The sequence below is a fragment of the Rhinatrema bivittatum genome, chromosome 3 (assembly GCF_901001135.1).
Source record: "Rhinatrema bivittatum chromosome 3, aRhiBiv1.1, whole genome shotgun sequence".
NCBI lineage: Eukaryota > Metazoa > Chordata > Amphibia > Gymnophiona > Rhinatrematidae > Rhinatrema > Rhinatrema bivittatum.
Window position 1 is genome coordinate 555,483,645 of NC_042617.1, and position 6,000 is coordinate 555,489,644.

A 6,000-nucleotide genomic window follows, 5' to 3' on the forward strand; every position below is an offset into this window, starting at 1 on the left:
ACACTAAACTGGTTCAAAACATTTCTAGAAAACAGAGGATACAGAGTCAAAATTCATAATAAAGAATCCCAATACCACCCTTCTAATAGAGGAGTGCCGCAAGGATCATCACTTTCACCCACCCTTTTCAATGTCTACCTGCTACCACTCTGCCAACTGCTAACAAAATTAAGCCTGAAACATTTCCTTTTTGCAGACGACGTACAGATCGTAATCCCTATAAAAGAATCAATCTCAAAAACAATGGAATACTGGGACAGTTGCCTATTAGAAATTAAACTTCTCCTCAACAGTCTAAACCTTGTACTCAATGCTTCGAAAACAGAATTCCTGCTCATATCACCGGAAAACAATAACACACTTCCTAAACCACCCACACTCCTTCAAACAACCCACGTAAGAGACTTAGGAGCCATCCTAGACAATCGTCTCAACCTCAAAACATTCATTAACCAAACCACCAAAGATTGCTTCTACAAATTACATATCCTGAAAAGAATAAAACCGCTGTTTCACACTCAGGACTTCAGAACAATCTTGCAAGCAATAATCTTTTCCAAACTAGATTATTGCAACTCATTACTATTAGGCCTCCCAGCTTCTTACACCAAACCTTTACAAATGGTTCAGAACTCTGCAGCCAGAGTCCTTACAAATTCCAGGAAAATTGACCACATTTCACCTATTCTCAAAAACCTCCATTGGCTTCCGATCCACTATAGAATCATGTACAAAACCATTAACATCATATACAAAACAATCAACCAACACACGCAACTTGACCTACAAATACCACTTAAAAAATTCACCTCCGCCAGGCCTATCAGGGAACACTACAAAGAGTCACTCCAAATTCCAAAGGCCAAAACCTACCAACATAAATCCTTGAGTCTCAGAGCCTTCTCATCAGCAGGTCCAGCTCTCTGGAACTCGATCCCACCTGATTTGAGACAAGAGCCATGCTCTTTAACATTTAGGAAAAGACTAAAAACTTGGCTTTTCAAAAAAGCAGTTCCAAGCCTTGAATAAAACCTCCTCTCACTAGCACTAACTCGTATGCAATAATGGAATGTAAACACGAATCAACCAACCTCAAACCCTCTCTCACTAATTCCTGCTGAATATTTATCATACTATTACCATTCACAACTGTCATATTTATTCATTTGATTACCTATGTACCGTTTCATAGTCTTATTTTTTCACTTGCTATTCTAATGTATCAATAGGCTGAAATGTAAATATTGTGCTGTTCAATTTTTCCCCTTCCATCCCAAGTTTATTTTCCTTGTTTTTTGTAACTTTCCCTCTCCCTTTTTCTGATTCACTGTATTTAAAGTTCAAGGCTCTTATTGAAAATATTGTTTTTTAAGTTACGTTATGCCTTACACTCCTTGTTATTTGTAAACCGGGTTGATGTGATGCCTATCATGAAACTCGATATAACAAAAACAATAAATAAATAAATAAATAAATCTGTCAGCTATATGTTCCCTTAGTTGATTAGGTTCTTTTCAGTAATAATTCAAGAAATTAAGATGATAGATAATAGGCTGTGTTCCACAAATTCACAGTTAGATCCTTGATATGTCAAAGGTATGAGAGAGATAACTTTTTGTATCATAAAGAATCTAGTACTGATATCATCCCTGAAAATTTGAAACTGCCTACTCTAGACCAGTTTGTTTAAAGATCCTGCTGGAGGTATTGGCAAACTAGTACCTATTCTTTCCATTCTTGCAAAAATACATAAAAGAGTGCATTGCAACAGCTAACTGACTATGTTGAAGTGAAATGCTTGTTAGTTGACTACTAATTTGGATTTCAAAAGGGGCATAATACAGAACTTTTGCTGGTTTTGTTGTTAGATGATTTGTATTGTTGAATGGAGAGGGGAAGTTTGGGATTACTAATACATCTGGACATGTGTGCTGCATTTGACTCTGATAGTCATGATTTAATATTATGCCAACTGTTTCAATTCAGTTTGGGGAGGTCAGGAGTTCTCCCCAAGACTTGCCAAAAGTCCCTGGTGGTCCAGCGGGTGTCCTGGAGCGATCTCCTGCACTCGGGCTGTCGGCTGCCAGTATTCAAAATGGCGCCGATAGCCTTTGCCCTTACTATGTCATAGGGGCTATCGGCACCATTTTGAATACCGGCAGCCGACAGCCCGAGTGCAGGAGATTGCTCGAGGACCCCTGCTGGACCACCAGGGACTTTTGGCAAGTCTTGGGGGGGTCAGGAGGGTGGGGGTTTATTCATTAGAGATACATTGTATTCTTGGGGGTTCGCCATACATTTTGTGACCCCCACGAATACAGCAAATATGGCATATAAGTTGCAGATTGCCAATACGTTGCAAACAAATGCACACCCCTAAAGACTATAGATCTCACATTTTAGACCATTCAGAACAAGGTGAGGGGTCTGGGTCAACTGGGGGAATACAGGATGAAGAGCAAGAGGGTTCATGAAGACCTCAAAATTAACTGGTCAAAGTAGGTTGTCCATCGCACAAGAATGTTTTAAAATCCTCCCACATATGAATGTAAAATTTGGCAAAGTCTTAGAAAAGATACTCGAAGTACATTTTCTTGAGCAATCTCTTAAGATTAGGCACATACTTATGCATGAGAGGTGAATTTTAAAACATGTGTGCAAGTGCATGAACGATTTTAAATTGCAGCATATCTCTACTCGCATGCCAATATGCACATGTATGGGTGCATGTGTGCTCATTTTAAAATTAGCCTGAGTGGTTTTAAGGAAAGACTGAGATATAAGGGTTTTAGAAAACAGTTGAAAACATTATTATGTCAGAGTGCTTTTAATGATTGATTTGTATTGTATACTTTATATGTATGTTATGACTATAACCTACCCTGGACTATTGCATAAGAAGTATTGGGATATAAAATGTTTCAAATAAATAAATATGCAAGTAAGAGAAGTTTGAACTGTAGGCATACAATTTTCTTCAGATATTTCTCTCATTATTTATACATGGTAAAAGAAATTGAAGGACTTCATATGTAACAGCTATTTTGTATCTGTAGAACAGAAAGGAACATCATCAAATGACATGCAAAGTTTCTAGAGGTGTGGACATTGTACAACCTATCCTTTTGCTAAAGAAGTAAAATGATTTTTGAGATTAGGAGTAAGAATTTCAAGTAGAAACATTATTCAATTGAGAAAGTAATTGTGCAATTTACACAATTATTTGTGAATGTCACCAGGTTCATATTGGATACACTACTAAGAAGTCAAAGGATAAAATTCAACAACATACTGGATCAGTCAGAGGGAATGAAAGAAAAAATCCAGTAGCAGTCTGCCTTAATAATAATCATCATGGGGATATTAAAGGTTTCTCTGCTGATTCTCCTGCTCACCACCATATGGTTCACTATTGTCCTCCGGAACCGTCGCTTGAATGCAGTAGCAGTAAGCTTTACCACAAGAGACCTTCTTGCAACACCACCGGGCTGTTTTTTTTCCTCTGGATCTCTGTTGGTGCAATACCATTCAATGCCTGTGCAACCAAAAACAGCTGCTTTTGCTGCATCTGAGTTTTACAATGTTTTTTTACTTATTATTATTATGGGTCTGCTTCTGACACAGATCCCTCACTTCTGTAAAGCAATAAACATTGGGCATAATGAGTTTGGCAGCAGTGTTTTGCTATATAATCTGTTTGTTTTTTCCCCAACTGACTAGAGTCTTAAAATATATATACCCTACACATTCACAAAACAAAATAGGGCCCAGCATTTTGTTCTGAGAGATGCCTACCCCTTTTTGTCCATCACTGCAGTCCTGAGGTTATCTCTACTGGACTTCTCCTGGTCACTGATTGGCAGTATTGCTCTGGGTGGTAGCCTCGCCCAGCCCTGCCCAGTTATGATGTCATTTCTGGGCCACTGGAGTTAAAGGCCAGCCCAGTTGTGAGGCATGTGCACAATCGAATGGGGCAAACCCAAATGGAGATTGCTCCTTGATGTACCCCTTTGGATACCCCTGAATGTAATTATTTACTGTATCAATTCTATGGATATTATTTCCCCTGCTGATCTGATCATGATTTTTGGAGGTACAGGTCAATTGGTTTATCTTTGCTTTTGTCTAATGGTGTATTTTTATCTTATTATAAGGGGAGAAATTCAATCGACTTTATATCTGGATGTGGGTATTATGCTATAAGCAATGTTTTTAACTAAATATTTTGTTAAGCAAAATATGCTTAAGCAAAATATTGCTGTTGGTCCAGCCGGCTCTCCCACTGACTTATTTTCTGAATCAGCTAGTTCAGGCCTTTATAAAATTTGGCTTGATTAATATTCAGTCTTTAAGGTCCAAAATTGCCACTGTGTATGATCTTCTAGTTGATCGATAATTTGATATTTTGTGAGTAACTGAAATTTGGCTTTTCCACGCTGATAGCCTAATCTTAATTTGCCATTTTCACAGTTTACAAGGCACCTCAAGACATTGGTGAGTCTTTGGTAGTCCTGGATCAATAAATTACTAGGGATGTGAATCGTTTTTCAACGATTAAAATTATCGTCCGATATTGTTTATATCGTCTTAAATCGTTATAGAACACGATACAATAGAAATTCTAACGATTTATCGTTAAAAATCGTTAAATCGTGTTAGTGCGCACTAACTCGATTTAGTGCGCACTAACTGAAAATGATACAAATAAACACTTTCCAGGTCACTGAAGGTCAGTTAGGAATGAATATGTGTTCCTATTGGCTGGCTGCCCTCTTATCTATTGATGTTACCAAGGTTACCACTGAGGTGATGGTTGGGGGGATGGGAAATGGACCTGGAAACTAACGAACACCAACAGAAAATGAAACAAAGTGTTCACACTTCCCAGGTCAGTAAAGGTCACTTAGGAATGAATATGTATGTATGTATTCCTATTGGCTGGCTGTGCTCTTATCTATTGATGTTACCAAGGCTAATACTGAGGTAATGGTTGGGGGGATGTGAAATGGAAACAGTTGGAAGCTTGACAAAAAAAGTAATGTAATGATCAGCACTCACGTGACTAGAACTTGTTTGTTTATTATTTTTGTTAGCAGGCACCTGAAATGCTAGTGCATGTTGAATTTGCCAATCACTGTGCATTTTAGAAAGGTGGTCCTGGCTGGAACTGTACACAGTTCAAATATATGTAATTGATTGTTGGTAAGTGTATTTTTTAAGTAGCCACACTGGCACAAGTATGTTTACTTTTCCTCCTACTTAACTCACTAGCTCAGCTTTGTAAGAAGGGCTTCTCTGCTTGTGTGTTGTTTTTGTTTGGTGTGAGGAGAGCAGAAACATCAGATCTTTATTCAATCTACTACAGTCATCTCTTACAGTGCCCTATCCCTATTAATACCAGGAGTGTTGTGATCTTCCTGCACACAGTGCCCTAACCCTGATACCAGTCTGAGACAGCTCCCTCCCTGAATTACTAGTGAGAGGCTGGCTTCACAGACAGGGGGGAGCTGCCTGACCCTCACTCCTGACTTCCCCCATGTCCCAGCTAGTGAATGGTGTGTGGGTGAGGGGGGGGGAGGATGGTGAAGTCTGAGACAGCTCCCTCCCTGCATTACTAGTGAGAGGCTGGCTTCACAGACAGGGGGGAGCTGCCTGACCCTCACTCCTGACTTCCCCCATGTCCCAGCTAGTGAATGGTGTGGGGGTGAGGGGGGGGGGGGGAGGATGGTGAAGTCTGAGACAGCTCCCTCCCTGCATTACTAGTGAGAGGCTGGCTTCACAGACAGGGGGGAGCTGCCTGACCCTCACTCCTGACTTCCCCCATGTCCCAGCTAGTGAATGGTGTGTGGGTGAGGGGGGGGGGGGAGGATGGTGAAGTCTGAGACAGCTCCCTCCCTGCATTACTAGTGAGAGGCTGGCTTCACAGACAGGGGGGAGCTGCCTGACCCTCACTCCTGACTTCCCCCATGTCCCAGCTAGTGAATGGTGTGTGGGTGAGGG

General features: G+C 40.3%; 1 long non-coding RNA gene across 1 annotated transcript in view; it reads left to right on the forward strand.

The window, feature by feature from the left end:
- The window catches only part of LOC115088862, a 47,965-nt gene extending 44,300 nt beyond the window's left edge, over window positions 1-3,665 (forward strand). The window contains exon 3 of the long non-coding RNA XR_003855943.1: window positions 3,240-3,665. This is a non-coding gene — a long non-coding RNA (uncharacterized LOC115088862). The remainder of the gene's footprint in view (window positions 1-3,239) is intronic.
- Window positions 3,666-6,000: the final 2,335 nt, after the last annotated feature.